Source organism: Catharus ustulatus, chromosome 3 (genome assembly GCF_009819885.2).
Source record: "Catharus ustulatus isolate bCatUst1 chromosome 3, bCatUst1.pri.v2, whole genome shotgun sequence".
Lineage (NCBI taxonomy): Eukaryota > Metazoa > Chordata > Aves > Passeriformes > Turdidae > Catharus > Catharus ustulatus.
In genome coordinates this window covers 34,137,788-34,156,629 of record NC_046223.1, presented here as the reverse complement: position 1 = coordinate 34,156,629, position 18,842 = coordinate 34,137,788, and the positions used below count along the sequence as shown (strand labels likewise).

Below are 18,842 nucleotides of genomic sequence, written 5' to 3'. Positions count from 1 at the left end.
CTTTTATTATTCCTGCATAAATTGTATTTCAGGATGCATTATGGGTATTGTAAATGAAAATGAGCTAAACAATGCTACGCTTAAGGCCTACTTCCTATTTTGGAGTATATACCAAATATATAGTATTTATAACAAATAATATTTTACATGACAAGAACTATTTAAACATTTAAATGACTTTTCCTTTCCACTTTGTTGTTGTTTACTCAGTTTGGAGATCTGATTTCCTTTCTTAATTATTTAATATAAATTTCTTTCAAAAGTATTTGAATGGTTAGGATGCTCCAAATAATTTTCTTTTACATGACATCAGTTCCTTCAGGTAATATTGCTCTTATTCTTATTAAAACTGCTATCAACTCTGTGAACACTGGATATGCATATATTAATTACTGGGATCCAGAATGGGACAATGTACAGTGAAATTCAATGTCTTACTTAATATTCAAAATTCTGAAATGTTAAGTAAAAGTTTTTCTTCTTACCCTGTTTTACTATCAATTAATTGAAGAAAAGCCCACCAAATTGACATTTTGAGGTCAGTTTTGTTAGTAATTTTTTTCTTTTCCAATTAAAGACATTTCATGGCATGCATTTTTCCTTACCATAAATAACTTGGAATTTATGATTTTTTTTTCTTCTTGCTATATGTAACTGTGTAGGTTTTAGTGGAAATTTTTTAGTTGCATCTAATGTTGTCCTTAATTTTCTTTGACTTATTCCTGTTGTTGGTGGGTTTAAGTGTTTCTTTTGTTTGTTTCTGACAACAAAAGGAAAAGCATGATTGTGTTTCACAATGCTAAGAATTTGTAAGCATTTTATTCAATGGTTACACATTTCATGTAATTACAACTTTTACTCTGACCTTGCTCTGGAGCAAGAAAATCAAAGTTGTTAAGTGCATGTGTTAAATTTTGCCAGGAAAAATTATCCAACTTTAATCTATATTCTAAGAATGTGCTCAGTAAACACTTATTTTGGCAGCTAAATATTCTCTAAGAAGCATCGTAGGATTGGGTGAAGATGTCTTACTTCCACAGGTGATCATCCTGTTACAGTTTTAAAGTGAATTCTTTGATTTTCAGCGCTTGATACTCATTGACTCAGTTCACAGGCTGGTTATGGTAGGTACAAGCCACGTTCCACCTGGAGAAGGGTGAGTGTGGGATCTCTTCTCCAGGCAGACATGGAATGAATTCCAGCCCCAGTGACCAGTCCTTTGGACAGCCCCGAGCCAAGTGTATGGTGCAGCTTAAATTTCTGAGGCTCCAGACTGAATTTATCTAGAAATAACTTGTAAACCCTTCCTGCTGGGAACATTGGGGCCTGGGCTGCTTCAGTTGGCTGATCTGTTTCTATTTTGCTGAATTACTTGATCATATGACTATAGTCCTGAACCTCTTAAAATTGTCCCCTTCAGCAGTCAGTATGGTTTGTGATACAAGGAAAGGGAAAAAAATCCAACTTCTTTTTGTGATTCACAGCCCAGTCAGGAGTATGAGGATGACTTGAAGGTATTGGGATGAAAAATGGTTTTGAGGAGCTGTCTAATGAGATGGGCCATTACAAAGGCAAGTTGGGCGAAGTCAATGTAGAAATGAGAGGGGAGGACTGAAAATAGAGCTAGGGATCTCTCTCTGAATTGAGACTCTGCTAGAGAGAGGCTAGGGAAGACAGGGTATGTTAGTGCACCCTGAATGGCTGTGAAATGCAGTGAAAAGATGTTTGCTTTGTTATTATTCTTAGTGCTGTATCCATGTCAGTAATAGAGGGCTGAGGGCTATATGTTTGTAAGGTTTTAAGCCTGTTGTTGAGCAGTGAAGAATGAGATGTGATGCTACACAGTTGGCTTCAAAGCCCTGTTTTTCTGTGTGCACTTAAATGAGGCACCCATTAAAGTATTAATGTTTTACTCAAAGTTAAGAAGTGTCAGAATTAGGGTTTTTTGAGATTAATCATATTTGGGCTTTGAGTAGCCTTTAGGAGAAGCAGTTTCAGTGTGGTGAGAGAAAGAGTAAGCTGTTGTATATGAAAGGTCAAATGGGCAGAGATGCCAGGCTGGAGGTGAGAACTTTGGACAAGAGGAGACACAAAACCCAGGGAGAAGCAGTGCCTGAGAAGCTTGGGGACCTCGGGTCCCAGGTGAAAGGAGAACCTGAAGCACAGTGACTGGGTGTGCCTGAACAAGTAATGCAGCCCAGCAAGAGCAGATTCAGAGAAAGAAAGAATTGGTGATGGGACTCGATACCTATCTACACTTGGTGCATTTGTACAGTGAAGTGAATGTTAATTTGGACTGGCTTCCATCTGCTGCTGTGCCCCTTTGGCACTGGTAGTGCTCCTGGAGTACATCGTGTGGCTTTTAGTCTCATCTGAAAGGAACGACCAGGTCTGTGCACTGTGGGACTGCTTCAAGCAGATGAAAGTGCATTAACTAGGGTGGTGGGAAGATTTGCTGCAAAAGCACTTTCCTTATCTGGAATAAAGTAGTAATTCAGATGCCTGTGAGACATCAGAACTTGCACTAGTGGGGAGCCAGCGGAGCAGTCTGCTTAGAGTGGAGTGTCTGGTCAGGCAGGAGAGGAGTGGGAATGCATTTTGTAAGGATGGCTTTATGGCTGGAACTTACTGTCTTAAATCCAGGGACAAGAACCAAGCAGCTCATGGCCTGTGTCCATGTGTGGCTGCAAAGACATTTTTGCGGTTGACTGGCCCAGTGAGGATAATTTTTCTTTCTTTCTGTTCTTCAGTTATACCTGTAGCCAGATTAGGAGAGAGACGCATTGTATCTTCCTTTATGAATTTACTTTTTAGATGACACCAGCATCTTTCCTTGTAATGCACACAGATGAAAGGGAAGCAGTTTTGACTAAAAATCTTATATACAGTGACGTGAACCTTGTTGCTGATATGCAGAAATTAAATATTTGACATTATTACAGTTAGTGTAAGCACTCTGCAGTAATTGCTGAAATAACTTTTACATTTTGGATTTGCAGAGGACAATGTTTTGCAGAGTGAGTATCTTTAAATTTATGTAAAAGTTAGTGTCTTTAATTTTACTGTATTTCCTAAATTAAATTACATGATTTGCAGAGAGGGATATGTTTTTAATTTATCTGTTTGGAAACAGATGTTTTTTTACATGATGAACATGCCTAGTGAGATTGGGGCTGTATCCTTGCAAAAGTGAGTTTTATGCTTGTAATTCATGTGGTATTTTTTTCTTTAAAGCCAGAGTTTTCTGAGTTGTAGACTTGACCTTGTCTGTGGTCTATAATAGTCACAACAATTAGATTTAAGAATCTTGCATAACTATGCTTAATTGCAACCTAATTTCTTTATATATAACCTGTGCACAGAATTTCAATTAATTTAAACATACGAAAAGATTTAAGAGTTTCTGTTACCATGTTATTGAAAGATCATTAGGGACAAAGGAAGAATTGACACAGATGCTAACTTTTGAAAGGACCCAGTTTTAAATTTAATGTGTCAGCTAACTTTGTCTTTAATTGAAAGAGTAAGGTTTTGGTGAGGATATACCTAGTGTGTAAGGCACAACACCATGGCTAAGTCATTGTTTAAAGACAAAGCAGTATGTCAGTTTAAGCTAGTGCTTGTGTTGCCACTTTGCCCCTCCTCTGTTTGGGCTTGGCATTCTGGTGTGGTGTGTTAGGTAATGCAGTTTGCCAAGGCTCACATGGTCTGTGTACCAGCATTCCAATTCTGTAGAGAGAGAACCAAAGTCCAGAATTGTTGGGGCTTAACTGTAATAACTTAAGAAGTTTGATGTAATGAGACGGTGGTAAAAAAACAGATGTCATGAAGCTTTCGTGTAATGAGATTGTCCTGCAAATAGTGTATCACTGAAATACTGTAATATGTTTTTTCACTCAATGTTTTGCTTTTTCTTGTTTCTTCTTTTTAAAAATACCTTTCTACCTACTGAAGAATAACTTCTTCGTATATAAAATTGAAGTGGTGTTAGTATTTCTAAACTCACAGTTCATAGAATGTGTTTGATTTACTGTGATGAGATTGACTCAACTCTGCTTTGTTTTCATTTTTGAGATTCAGGACATGATGCAGGTGTCATGGGATTTTAAGAAATAACTGTGTGCAAAATATTTACTGTTGTTATATCTTCTATGAAGAAGAATAAATAGCGTAATGGAATAAATCCATTGTTCCAAATAGTAATAGAATTGTTGTTTAAAGTACAAATTATTTATAGTCATAGGGTAACATGTCTTCTCCCTCCTCCCCCTGGCTCAAATCCAGAAAAAGAACTGTATTATTTCATGTAGTGGACATTGGGTTTTACAGTTGAACCAAGACCAAACAGATGTTAATTTTGGAAATGCACTCTGGAGATTGAGTTCATGGGGTATGTTTGAGTTGGTTTTTTGGGGGGTTTGTTTTTTTTTTTTGAGTCATTGGTTTTGTTTGTTTGTTTGTTTTTAATTTTTTTTTAAATGGGGGCATAAATGCCTTGATTAGAAAATTAATCTCAGAAGTTATGGTATTAATATTGAGTGTTATTCACAACCTGTCAGAAATCTTGTTTGCAGATTGTCTGAATTATTTGAGCAATTTAACACACCTCTAACAAAGACAAATTTAAATAGACTATGTTGAACATCTGCTACACAAAGTAAAAGAAATTTAAAGATTTTTTTTCCTAATTGTCTTAGCAAATAGTATTTAAGGTAAAGTCTTGATTGATGAATGACTTGAAACTAAACAATCTTTTCATATTGTAGTTGTTCTATTCTCATTCTATCTAATTAGTGCAAAATATGAAGTTCCAACAAAACATATGAATGTAAAAGAGGCAATTCCGTGTGGACCAAAGGGAGGGAAAATGGCACTGTGACCTTTTTTATATCCTTATATGGTAGCTGGATTTTTTTTTTTTTAATTCCCAGATAGTTAAGAGATTGCTGTATCTTGCACTCGGTATAGAAATGGATTTAGGTAAATCTGTAAAGTTGCTTGATGTCAGCACTGTTTGGAGTTTTTTGTTTGCGTGTTCTTGTTTTTGTTGTTTTTGTTGCTTTGTTTGTTTGGATGATTTTTTTCTTCCCTCCTCACATGCACTATGAGAAGAGGTCTATGCATTTAGATGCTGTTTTCCTGCAGCTGTCCCACTGGGAGAGGAGGCCCTCTGAGCCCTTTCTCTGCCCCACTCACTTTGTAGTTGGCTGCCAAGATCTACCTTTTGGAATAATTATCACTTTATTATTCATACTTTTCCTTGAAGATGATCAGAACCGTATGAAAATCTTAAAAAGGATGTGACTAGAATAAGGTGTTCTGTTTGCTAAATAATTATTATTCCAGATAATAATAATAATTATTATTTTTTATAATAAAGTATTATTTATTATTATTTATTTATAATAATAATTGTTATTTATTCCAGATACTTTTTAGGTAGTGCATAGGTGAGTGTAATTTTTGCAACTCTCCACCTTGTACTATGACCAGTTTCTGCTGTTAAAGGCAGTTTGCAATAGAAATTGAAGCATGAAATGCAGCGTATTGTACAGTATCAAGATTATCCTTGCTGCAATATCCTTGTTAAATGCCAGATAATTGTGCATGGTTGATTAATTTTTAAATTTTTCAAAATTGTTTTTGTTTCCATGTAGCTATGATAGAGACTGTTACGAGTTTTTAAATGATTGTAAAGTTTTGGTTCTCATCAGTAAAAATGAAGCTCTCATACATGGAGCTGTATTGTAGATGATAGTGGCTAAAATTCTGTGCATGTTCTTTGATTGAATGTGTTAGTTCCTACCAGTAATATGTGAGATAGAAAATACAGTAGTATCCTCGAATGGACAAAGGTGTTCTCCTATCTGTAATAATAGTGTATTGCTAACATGAAACATTAATGGACATATCAATATATTTGACCTTGGAACTATTGATATTCAGATTTCTGAAAAGAAGTTAACCAAATTCAATACCTAAATTGAATCTTTGTTTGTTTTCCCTGTGGTTGCTTGTAAGGCGTGTTTCTGGTGCTTATCACTTTGGGCTTATAACTTTTGCATTTCTTGAGTTTTATGGTACACAGTGCTTTTGCTATTCCTGACAGCAGCAGGTTGCTTGTTGCACAGGAAAATATCTGGGCAATGGGTATTTTGGAGTATTCTGCACCCACTGGCCTTGCATGCTCTTGTATGTCTGTTCCATTTCCTGTGTAATGAATGCTGCCTGCTTGCTCACGTTCTGGAGGTTTTCTCCATTCATGCTGGTTTCTCTTACTCACACTACTTAGTTACCCATGAGAGCAATACTTCTAAAGAAACAAGGTTAAACATTTTCTGTTGCAGGGATTAGGGAAACAAGATGATAACAATTCATTGCCCTTCTCCTGCTCACAACCCTTTTGGCCTGGCAGTACTGCACGACCAGCAAATGTCCAAGGGATGCTGTTGGGGAAGAATTTGAGGAACCATAAGGCAAACATGTTTTCTGTTTATTAATATCTCTAGTTTTTACTTGAAGCTTAGTCACACTGTATAATACCTTTGACATGCTGTAATACATTGGTTACATTTGAAATTCCTTTGTGTTTGTGTTACTTTCACATTGTTTTTGTAAGGATAACATGCTTGCAATACTAGAACATTTGATACCTTGTAAAAAATCATCTTCTCTCAGTATACCTACATGCCAGTCCAACAAATCTCCCAAGTCTTTGTGATTTATTTTATTTCAGAAGCAGTCTGTGTACTGGTTCTTCTCACCTCAGCTAGGTCAATCAGCTTATGCCTCTGTGGGAACCACTTCTTTAGTAATACTCCTGCTGTAATCATCAAAAACATTATTGAGGTCAACAGCTGTGACTTGAAACTAGGTTCTGAAAGAGTTCTAGGACTGGACTAGGAATTCAGTTTTAGGACATGAGACAAATGAGCCTGCAGATTGAGATATTGAAAAGAAACTTTTTTTCAATAAAGAAACTTCAGGGAGAGGATCAGGGAAGAACGTTTTATAACCACTCAGTGCTGTCTTGGTTGCCTTTTGTTTTCTAAGAGGAATTGTTGATCCTTCATGAGCATCTCTACAAATTGTAGACAAAATGAGAGGCTTTTTTTTCCATCAAACATGCTGGTAGTGAGTGGGATTTATTCAATATCCAAGTTCTTGAGAGCAGTTTAATCTAAGTGGCAGGCAAAACACTGTTGCTTAATTCAAACAGCAAGGACCCTAACTTGCCCTGGGAGGGATTCCTGCTTCCCAGGGTAGGGCTCCATCAGCATAATAGAGGCAGATCTGTTGAGGTATGCTTAGATTTTGGTTCAAGCTACCTATGCATGTTTCCAGAGCTTTGCTTTGGATACACTGTCATGTCTGTTCCTATGGACTTGAGAGCCCCTCAGCAATGGGAATGGGTGAGTTGTGGTCACAGCGTAAGCCAAAACTTACAGTAGTTGATGATTGGGAGATTTGCTACAGATGTATACTCCTTATCTGTAATGTTGCTGTACCTCCAATCTCGTTTTTCCAGTAATATCCACTTTTTATTATTATCCAGCAATAAATAAATATAAAATTTAATATCATCTCTTACTAGTACTACTTACTCTATCTCTCAGCTAGTCTATGTTATTGATTCCTTCCCTTGCAACTCAGGGTGTTGTTAACTTACTTTACATAAACCTAAGCAAATTTCTTTGTAATCAGATCATTGCAACTGACGTCTTGTTTACTGTAAATTCTTAGTTGATAGTTTGTTTTTTAACAAAGTGCTTTCTTAAAAACTGATAGGAAGATAGGGAATGAATACCTAGATGCCAGAACACTGATAAGAAAACACATTCTTTTTTTCTAGGTAGATTCAGAAGATCACTTACAAATTAATGGCTGGCTTGATGTTGGTAGTAGTCTTCCCAGAAATATTGAATTACAATATGGTAGTACATTAACTGCATAAAATTAGAAAGTTCCCAGTTTCATTAGTTGTTACCATTTTTACATTGAAATTTCAAATTGTGTAATCCTCAGTTATTCACATTTGAACAGCTGAAATGCTAAAAAAAATACTTGGCACAGCTTCCTGATGGTCTTTTATCAACATGGCCACAATAAGAAACAATAAGTAACTAGAACAATCTTCACAAATTGCTGCTAATTAGGCCAAGGTACTGAGAACCACACCACCAGCAGGAGACTGGAGGGCTACTTGATCACAGTGCTCTGTGATTTTGGTTGTGATAATTTTATGGACAACCTAGTTCATAGTGAAGGAAGACATGTAAGATGGTAAATTATATAAAGAATTGGGCCAGTAGTACCTTAAACTTGGCACTCAGTGTTGTGGAAACCTGAATTTGTCCAAGTCACAGTTTCCCTCTGATAAAATGGAAATCATATTGTTACTTCACCCCAGAGACTTCCTGAATGTGAGTTTGTTTATCTTTGTGAAACTTCTAAATACCTTGCTTTACAATATTCAGGCTTTTAAAAATATAATTTTATATAATTGAAATACAGTTTTTGTATAGGAAGTAAAATAAATCTGATAGTTGAAGTTTAGTCTGAATGAGAAGAAGTGGATTTTAAAAATGTTGTTTATGATGACATATTGCGGAAGAGGTAAAATTTGTTAGATCACACAAAGAGATGACTTGTTAAAGAAAATGGAAAAATCTTAAGGTTAGTTCTTTTACTAGGTGGCTTCCAGGGAGATTGGAGGAAATCCTTGAACAATGATCCTTGGGAAAGAGTAATCTGTGGGACATGACAGCATTTCTCCCTATGATTGCACACTTCTGATCTCATGAAACTGAGATGGATTAGTGGTATAACTTTTACACTAATGAAAATTCCTTCAAAGTAGTGTGCTTTTATATAGCTTTACTTTGAGACTGGTATTCACTCTGTTTTGAACTGTGCTGACTTTTATAATATCATGCCAGTTTATGCATGCTGACTAATACATTGGAAACTTTTCTGAACAACTTTATTCTTATCTCAAGAAACAGCAGCAGCTACTATAATTTAATTAGAAGCTTGTGAACTTGCCCCTGATGCTCTTCCATGTTTACTTGAAACTTCAGTGGAAGCTGTTGCTGAAATGGGGGAAGTGTCATGTCCTCCACTAACTCGGTTGTGTTGGCACTTGTGCTCATAATGGTGACATGGGGAATCATGCCAGGAAATTTATCTGGCTGTAAATGAATCTGTTTTTATTTTCCTAGCTAACTTTCAGATGGATCATTTCCCTGACCTGACTCACCGTATAGCTGCACAAACAGTAGAGCTGGCAAACATGGGAATGGGAGAGTGGCCACGTGGAGGGGCAGGACAGCTCCCTGCTAGTGGCAGCCCCCACCTTTGCAGGAGTGAATTGGCTACAGAAATGCACCTAAGACTTTTATTGTCACTACCACAGGACTATGGCACAAGACTAGTTAGTATTTCAAGACGGCTTTCTTTGAAAATAATATTTAAAAAAGGGCCATCTATTTTTTCTGTGCTAGTCCTAAATGTGATTGAATTAAAAAATGCCACGAGGATGGTTAGCTAATTCCTATTCCCATGTTTATAATTTTTAAACAAACAGAATTTTTTCACAGAAGAGTGACTTGACTAATGTCTGGAGCATTATGTGGTTCCTTAAGCTAAATAATAGAGCGCCTTTGTAATCCTCTTGTGTTTATAGCTTGAAAGGTGTTTAAAGAGAGTATTTTAACAAAAGAAAAGATCTCAAAACTTATATAGACAGGTATGCCTCTAAGGCTAGTGAGTTCTTGGTTTCTAGGTAGCACACCAGATTAAAATGATACTTGATGGTTTTCAGAGTTCAGAATATTCATACTGTTGGTGGACAATCATGTAGAGTTAATTTGTGAGAGTCCTGAGTTTTCTTGAATATTTTCTGCTACATTAGGTAGAATTCTTGTAAAGCAGATTTTGTTTGAACTTCATTCTTTGCAATGAATACCCTACTTCTGGGTTTGCTTGATTATATAACAAAGTTTGGAGAAGGATCATGCTCTTTGATTTCAACTTGCACATGAATATTTAAAGTGAATTTTTGTTGTAAACATGTGTTTAAGATCCCTTTGGATAGTTTTAAATCTCAGTATCTTTTAATTTACACCATGTGCATAGGATTTTATGTGAAACTTCTGTTGGCATAAAGAGGCTTATGTAGAGATGATGAACATTTCCCTTTCCAGCTATCCTTGCTCCAAAGGAGACTGGGAATTGCTATTATTTGCAGCTCTGTGGACAACTATGCTGATATTAGATGAAATAGAAAGATTTCTCGGCAAATGAAACAAAGAGTCAAAACCCCCCAAATGAAACTAAACCAGCTGGTTTTAGGGATTCTTTCAAATACTTTGTGTTCCCCTACATCCTCTCCAGGGTAGAGAAGAAGATCCAAGAAGTTAGATGCAGATATTATTTAGTTTACAAATGGAGAGCTCAGGAAACAGTTAGAACATATTTTTTTTAACATATATATTTGTTATATTTTTAACATATATTTGTGGTATATAATAGCTGCGTAATACTTACTAATATATTTGTCTGAGATAAGTTTTTTGTGCCAGCTTCCTCCGTATCTGTATAGTCATTAATAGATAATCACACAGATGTTGAGTGCATTGGTAGTGAGGTTTTAAAGAATCTGCTGTAGATAGGTATTAATAATAATAATAAAACCAGTAATAATATGTTATTACTATTATTATTACTATAGTTATCCCCTTCCTTCAATAATAAAAAGCTGACCCACTCAAATAAGGTCACATTCTAAAAAATTCTAACATTAATAGGTTTTTTTTGTATCCTTTTGAGAAGCATACTTCAATAATTTAACTTATTCTTGCATAAGAATATAAAATCCAAATTTGTCTTGGTTTCTTGTAACAAATTTTCCTGTAACAAAGGTAACAAGTTGCTATTCCAGAGCAGAATAAAATAAACAGGGCCAAAAAGGCTCTTTTTATTGGGAGGCAACATGAGTGCAGAAGCATTGTTACATAGTCATCCAGAGTGTGTCTAACCTTTCCTTACAAAAGGAAAGTATCTCTATGAGCGTTTGTATTTTTGTAGCAAATACAGTCCTGCGTTATATCTTCAGCGCATTAATAGCATTTCCTTTCTTGCAAGCCACTATATTCCCTAAAAGCCATCTGTGGTTTGGGAGCTGTTGAGGTCAATATATTGTAGCTTTAACATAAAGTTTTATATTGATTGCATCCATGGTTTATAAAAAGGGTGGCTCACCATGATCTCTTGTCTTTTGCAAATTAGCATATTTAAAAATGCTCCAAATAACTTGCCATCTTTAGAGTTCCTTGAAAGTCTGCTTGTATTTTTTCACTTACAGTGTGATATTTTATTTTTTTAACACATAAAGCAAGAAATTTATCTATTTTAATCTTTCCTTGGAATAGATAAATATTAGGAATTACTCTACTGAGAAATTCCGTGCACTGTGATTTAACCAATGTCTGAGGAACATGGTAATGCTGTTTAGAACACAACCAGTAGGAACAGGAATGTGTTCCAAAATGCACCATCTGAAACACAAAAGGTTTTAGTGTGCATAAAGCCTTGCGGAGACTCAGAAAGATAGAACTCAACAAAGCATGTGGAGTTGGCAGTTTCCTTAAGTCCTCATTGTGAGAAAAGAGGTGTCTTTTTGTAAATCTTAACTGCACTGATGTTTGTTTTTAACTGTGGAATGATGTGGGCTGCTGTGGAGCCTGGGCTATCAAGCAGGTACCAAGAGCAGTCAAGGAGAACTTTCTCAGAGTCTGTTTTAAGGATAATTTCCAAGGGAATAGCATTTTATGCTCATGCTGCTCTGGGCAGCACTCTTTTTTTCTGAAAGAAAAATATGCACTGATGCATGTTTTCAGCTTTTATAAGAGTTAGAGATTCTGTTCCTAGTTTGAAATTGTAAAAATGGAAGAATTGGTAATGTTTTCAAAATATTTTTCTTTTGGTTCATACTGTAACTCTTACTGGATATTTCTGGTGTAAAAATCTGTCATTAGTTTTACTGCACATTTCCCTTGGCCACAGTTGCTCTCTGGTCTTGTTTGAAAGAATCACTGGTAAATGCTGCTATTTTTGTGTGGCTCTAAGCAGCTCATGAGCCTGCTGAGAGTAGAGAGTGATTGGTAAAACAGGAAGGATACAGAGAATGGAGAAATTTAAAAAATGGGTTAGATAGGCTGGGAAAGTGAGCAAGTTTGGTATGGAAATGAGATACCTGTCTTGCTAGATGCAACATCAAGGAATTATAAAATGGAGAAAGTTTAATGTGGAGACAGGGTTTCAGAAAAAAATACTGAAAGCTTGCATTGCAGGAACTGGTAATTTTTAATTACTTTAGAAAGCATGAGAAGTCTCTAAAACAAACAAGAATTCCATGGTAATTGCAGTAACTTCTGTAATGCTGTCATGCATCCTTGTCTTTCAGTGTTTAGAAGATGAAGTTAAAACCATTATTTGTTTGTTTGGGGTTTTTTGAGTGCCTTGTTTACAATGCTATTATGTAATCATAAGGAAAAAATATAGACAGATAAAATGTATGCCTAAAAACTCCCAGCTAAAATTCTGCACCAAAAAGTAAAAGGATACAAGAAAGGAATAAATCTATATATGTATCAGTAGTAAGGTGCCTGTCATCTGGGGATTTGAGTAAGGAGCTAGCATTACAAATTGGCAAGGCAACAGTTTCATTTACCAACTAAATAAGATACGGTCATAAAAATCCATGTTTTAAAAACCAGAGTGTGAAACTTCAACTCAGATATTGCTTTCCATCACAACATATGGATGTGAAAGCTGGAAATCCAACAAAGGTACAGACATTTAAATGCCTTTGAAAGCAAATGCCTTAGAAAAATACTATGTATTAAATGGAATGAATTTATAACAGATGCCAAGATTCATTAGACAGCTCAAAAACCCCTTGGCTCTAAAGTTATCCAGAAAAGAAGATGGAATTATCATCTGGAACATATGTTAAGAATGAAGCCAGAGCATCTGTCATGGAAAGCATGCCACTGGGCAGCTGGAGGAACACACAAAAAGCACCAACTGAAAGAGTCTCTGCATCAAACAACGCCAAAGGTAAAAAGGTTGTGGGACATCACACTGGCTGTGCAAGGAGTGGTTCAGAGCAGACAAAAACTGCACAGGGTTTTTTGGGTCTCTGTGTTTGTTTTTTTTTTCAGTACTGTAAACTGAAGAGTTTTGGGGTGTCTTCTCTTAATATTGAAGGTAGCAAGAAGTGATTAAAAGTAGAAGGTCAGAAGTAAAAAGTAGGTGAAGTATTTAATAATAATGTAATTTAGTTTATTTTAGAATTTGTATATAATTTCAGTCCTGAAAAGAGAACGAAGTTTGTGTAATGAAATAAAATTTCAGATGCTTTCCCACGGATTAGCTTGATGTATAATAGAGCATTCAGGATTATTTCAACAAAAATCCAGGCTTATTTTATCCAAGTAACCTACAGCTGATGTCAGTACTATGGATTACCTTTCTCTGAGAACACTTGCTCTTATATTCTTGTACTTTTTTCACTTCATAGGAGTTCTGGAATTTCCAAACTAGCATCTCTCTGCAATATAGTGTCTTTTAACTTGCCCTACTGTGAGCCTAATGTTACAAATGTTTGTGTTGGAAACAGTAGAATTTAAATTTTATAAAAGATTTTTAGATGAAATGGAAACTTTCAAATCTGTTATCTCAAGCTGTCCCTTGCTTATGCGTTATGCAAAACGTTTTAATAAAATATAGCAATCTCAACAAAGTTTGTCCAAAGTAAGCATTCAGTAATGTCTCAGACTTGGTAAATAGAATTGGTTTGTGTTTTGTTTTCCCCTTGTGATATTCAATGGGGGAAAAATCTCACAAACAGGGGTGTGGGTGGATGTGGGTGTGGGTGTGTGTGGGTGTGTTACTGCTTTTTTGTTTAGTTCCTTGGGGAGTGGTTTTTTTTTGTTGTTTTTGTTAATTTGGGTTGTTTGTTCCCCCCCCCCCCCCCTTCACTGAATCATCTCACTGACTCCCTGCCTAACACATGGGAATGAGTGTATCCTGTGAGAAGTTTGAACAACTCATTCACCTTCTGGATGCCTCTCAGGATTCTAAGTAGTAAACTAAGACCTATTAGTTCCACTTAGCAGGATAACAAGTTTAGGCAAAATGAATAGCTCTTCAAACATTTCCAAAGTTTCTTGATACCTGCAGCTTTTCTGCTTCTTCCACTTACAGTATAATGAGTGTTACAGTGATTATTTCTTAATGCCTCATAAAGGAAAGAAAAGCTTTTAAATGCAGTTCAGCTGTACTTATAGGCTCAATGTTGAGGAAACAAAGTTTGGTTTTATTTTTCTTCTAAAAGATTTATAAATAGTATTTTTATCCCATTTTCACATCTGGTGTTGATGGAGCTCAGTTCAGATGCTTTCATCTTATGCACTGTAGGTAAGGCACTTAGCTTTAGTCTGTCCTGCAGAGCCTACACAGTCATGATTTTATACTTCCACAGGTTCTGCATCTGATTTGTTGTGTAATTAGGTCCAGTTAGGATTGTTAAAATTAACAAATTTTGTCAGAGGTTGTCTGTTCTGTCAAATTCAGAGCAAATTTCATTTATGTTATATGAAAAAATTAATCCAGCACACTCCAGAATATCTCTTTTCCTTTTGTTTCCATGGACATTTGCTCTTCTGTGTGCATGACAACTGAAATTTCTGTGTATCCAGATTGTAGTAATGTACTTTTAGTGGTATGGAAGACAAACTCAGAAATAATGTCTCTGGCAATGAAAGAAGTGAAAAGACATTGTGTAATATACTATTTCAAGTTATGTGTTGCCTAGAGGTTTGAAATGCAGTTGCCCTGTGCTCACTGCTAAAGGTTTTTGCTCAAGAGTACATAACAATAAAAAATCTTCAGGAGCTAAAAATACAGGATTACTGTATTCTTTGACCTGTGGTCAGAGAGTTGGCAGGAATTGCCTTGTATTGTTTGTTCAAGGTTTGTTTGAAGAGAACAATTATAGGATGATCATTAAAAATATTGACATATTTTTCAGGAGCAGAGGATTAAAAACATCTTTAAGAAAGTGGGTTTTTAAGTATTAAGTTGGATTGCATTAAACAAAGTAGGAGCAAAAAGAAAACATTGTTTAAAGCTTAATTTGAAACCCAGTTATTGAGGAAGTGGTTGTTTGTTGAAACTGTGTATATTTCTGTGCATTTTCATTGCAGTGTTTTGATACAATATACTACAGAATCTAATTTATCATAATCTTGATCTCTTAAGAAAGACAAGGCAACCCCTCCATGTAGATCTCCAATAGGATGAGTAGAGTCCTTGGTGGATTTTTCAAAGACTGTATAAAGAGTCTTCATATAGTCCCATTTTGATGCACAAAATCAATCTAGACATACAGGGAAAGTTAGTTATGACTGAGAAGGTTTGCCAGGTTGATAGCCTTGAATGAGTGATTCTCTGTTGTTGAACTCTGATTTTCACAGAGGAGAGTATGTGGGTTCCCACAGTACAGCTCTGCTGAGTTTATGCCAGGTTTTTTACTAAATTAGTTCTGTAATAAAATTGGAATGTTTCAGTCTTTGTCTTTCTGCTGTGTAGGGTCAGCACGCTTGCGTTGTTTTGTCCTTGTCCCTGATTCAACTTTATTCCTTTCATAGCTGGTTTGAGATGTTGTTTTGGGAATTGCCTGTGAAGGAGGACTGGCATTTCCCTCCACTTTCCCTTTGGATGTACTGCTGAATGTTGTCACTCGTGCTCCTCCCAGAAACGGTTTAAAGCACAATAAAATTTTCCCTCCAGACACACTTTTCTTAAAACCTAGGTAATCTTTAATTTTATGATGTTTATAATGTTTGATCAGGTGACTGTTATCAATGTTGTACCTATGATGACAAAAGAGTGCTTCTTGTGTATAAAAACTGTTTACTGAACAAATGGAGAGTTGCAGTGTAGATACTTTTAATAAAGTAATAGAGAAATGTATCACTCATTAACCTCACTAGGCTGGGAGAACTAGTACAGTTGTTCTTATGTTGTAAACCACCTACTAAAATATCTAGATGACTGCAAAAATACTGGTCTATGTTTCCAACAGGGCTGCCAATTGAGATTGTGTACTGATACATTTTTATTTGACTTAAAAATGTGACATTGGAAGAAATTTTGAGTGTTAAAATTGTGTCATCCCCCCATTTTGATGCAGACTGTAAACCAATCTAAGTCCACGCAGGAATGTTTGTCTTGGGTGTTCTTGAAAGCTCTAGTGACTATTGGATACAAAGTAGTTCTGCAACTTAACAAACTTTATTTGGACCAACTTTCTAACAACATGTAGTCTAAATTTCCCTGCTGATCCTTTTTTGTACTGCCATCTGTAGATGTGAAGCACAATTAATCACTGTCCTCCTTATGAGACTCGCATACTTTCAGATTGTTATATTCTGCCTTCCTCTTACTCCCTTCCATATTCTCTGTTCTAGGATAAGCCTAGTTGTTTTTAGTATGCTTCAAACTTGGTATTTTCGTAAATACAAAAATCCCTGTACAGTCTCATGCTGTCAGGACTATGACCAATTTAGTGGCCCCTCTCTTAATTTGTCACTGCTCAAAAGTGTTAAATGCTGATATTTCAGATCTTTTATCTTTGCTGGAAAAAAAGAATAAATTCTTATTTTAGTTGTTTCTTCCTTGATTTGTGTACAAAATCTTTGTTAATACGTAGTAAAATGATATTTATATCTCATGTTATTTGTCTTTTTTGTAACTTCATTACATTGCTTGTTCTTCACAGATTTTTCTAAGACAAATTTCTAAATCTGGACTATTGTAAAGAACTCTTACTATCTCGGCATCTCCATGTGTGACTGACTTGTAACTGGATAATTTTTTTTTACCTTTAGAATGTTTTTCTTGTTCTTTATTATTCTGTGTCTGATTTGCTAAGAGCATCCTTACTCCAAAGGTGTTTTATTAAAATGTACCAATCTGTTCTGTGGGGGTTTTATTTCCTGTTGGGAAATAGCTTTTTTTATTATACACAAGTAATCTCTTCATTGTGCCTGTGACTGTCACCTCACTGATCAGCTATAAACAAAATTCCAAGAAATGTGAAATGGTGAATTTTTCTTCCTTCCATCATTTAATATGTCCGGGGGAGGGGGAAAAATCTGAGGCTTTTAATGAGTGGTGACATCAGAGTGATCGAGGATATTTTGATTGTTTTGGGAAGCTGGATGAATAGTATTAAAATACTTTTTCTAATCTGTTGATTTACATCAAATGTAGTAGTGTTGTTATGATCTTATCTTTTATTTACACATCCTATTACATTTAATTTTGCCTATGACTTTTTTGTGCTAAGGATTTTTAGTTTGTGTGCTTTAGTGTATGTATTATAAAGGAAGCTGAAAACAGTATTTGACTGTATGTGGGTTTTTTAATATTTGTTTCTATTTTGGGTAATTTAGTAATTGTTAGTTTTCTCTGAAGAGGCAGAGAACCTTTTAAAATCAAAATAATGTATTTTTGCGATGTTTTATTCACTGAGAAAATAAAACCATTTTATGTTGGCTTATATAAAGCTTACTGTTTTCACCTGAGGAAAATAGTGATATTCTGAACTGTCACAGGTGGTGAAGGTACCCTGAACAATGATCTACAAAATCTTTGAGCAATGATCACTGCAGAAATCTTGCTTTGATAAAAGATTAGATGGTTTTTACTTGTGACTCCTACTATCTATTGTGGGAGGATTACAAAGTCTCTTTAAAAGTGAGTCTGTACTTAGGTGGGATGGTTAATTCAGTGCATTTGCTTCTGGTTGAGAAGTTTGCTTTCAGGTTTGTGCTAGTGCTAATTTTAAAGAGAAAATGAGAAAATACATATATATTCTTTTTTTTTTTTTTTTGGTGTGGGGATGTGTGCAGCTTTTAAATTTTTTTTTCCCTTTTGCCTCCCCATTCCCTCTCACATTTGCACATTTGTTTGCGAAAAGGGGCTCTCTACTGTAATAGGCTTTGGATCCAGGAGAACTTTTCTGCTACTGTGGTTTCCTTTTCTTCCAGCAGGTTGTAAGTGTGATTATATAGGAAATAAACTTCTGAAGTGCTTCCTCCCTTCCCTTTCCCTTGCCTCTAGCAAAACAGACTGTCTGTGTTCCTAAGCAGGGCTGTGTGAAAAGTTCCCTGCATGTGTCCTGGCCATTGAGGAGATGCACCTTGTTTCTTTGGGAAACTTGCAGGCAGTCTCCTGGCTGACACCTCTGCCAGATACCTCAGATTTTAGAGCTGGGGCAAGGTAATTCCTGGGAGATCAGTCACTCGTGATGGCTGCTGTAGCACAGGAGTTCACCTTGCTCCATTTAGCAGCCAGTGACAGAGTGAGTGCAGCACCTGAGGCTGCTGGAGAGGAGATAATCTTCTTACAACCCAGAACAAATCCCTCGGTGCAGGAGGATTCCTCCTGGTTCTGCCCGATTAAAAGGTGGGGATTTCCTGCAATGGGTAGGCTTTGCTCTGACAAGACACCTACATTAGCAGGAATTGCACAGCAGTTGAGACCTAAATGCAGACATGTGGAGAGGGGTTTTTTAAAATAAAAAAAGGGTTTCCATATAGAGCAGTAATTTTTGACTAAGTTAACAGCTTCAGCCCTTGGGTGTCTACAGAAATGTTTGGGATGCCAGCCCCCAAGCCAGGTCAGTCAGGTTTAACTGGCTGATCACAGGTGCCCAATAAATGGGTGCTAGGAATGTGTAGCCAACAGTGAACTCTGTTTGTGATAGA

General features: G+C 36.1%; 1 protein-coding gene across 2 annotated transcripts in view; it reads left to right on the top strand.

Moving 5' to 3' along the window:
• The window catches only part of AKT3 (AKT serine/threonine kinase 3), a 150,763-nt gene that overhangs the window by 13,581 nt on the left and 118,340 nt on the right, over positions 1–18,842 (top strand). The window lies entirely within an intron of this gene.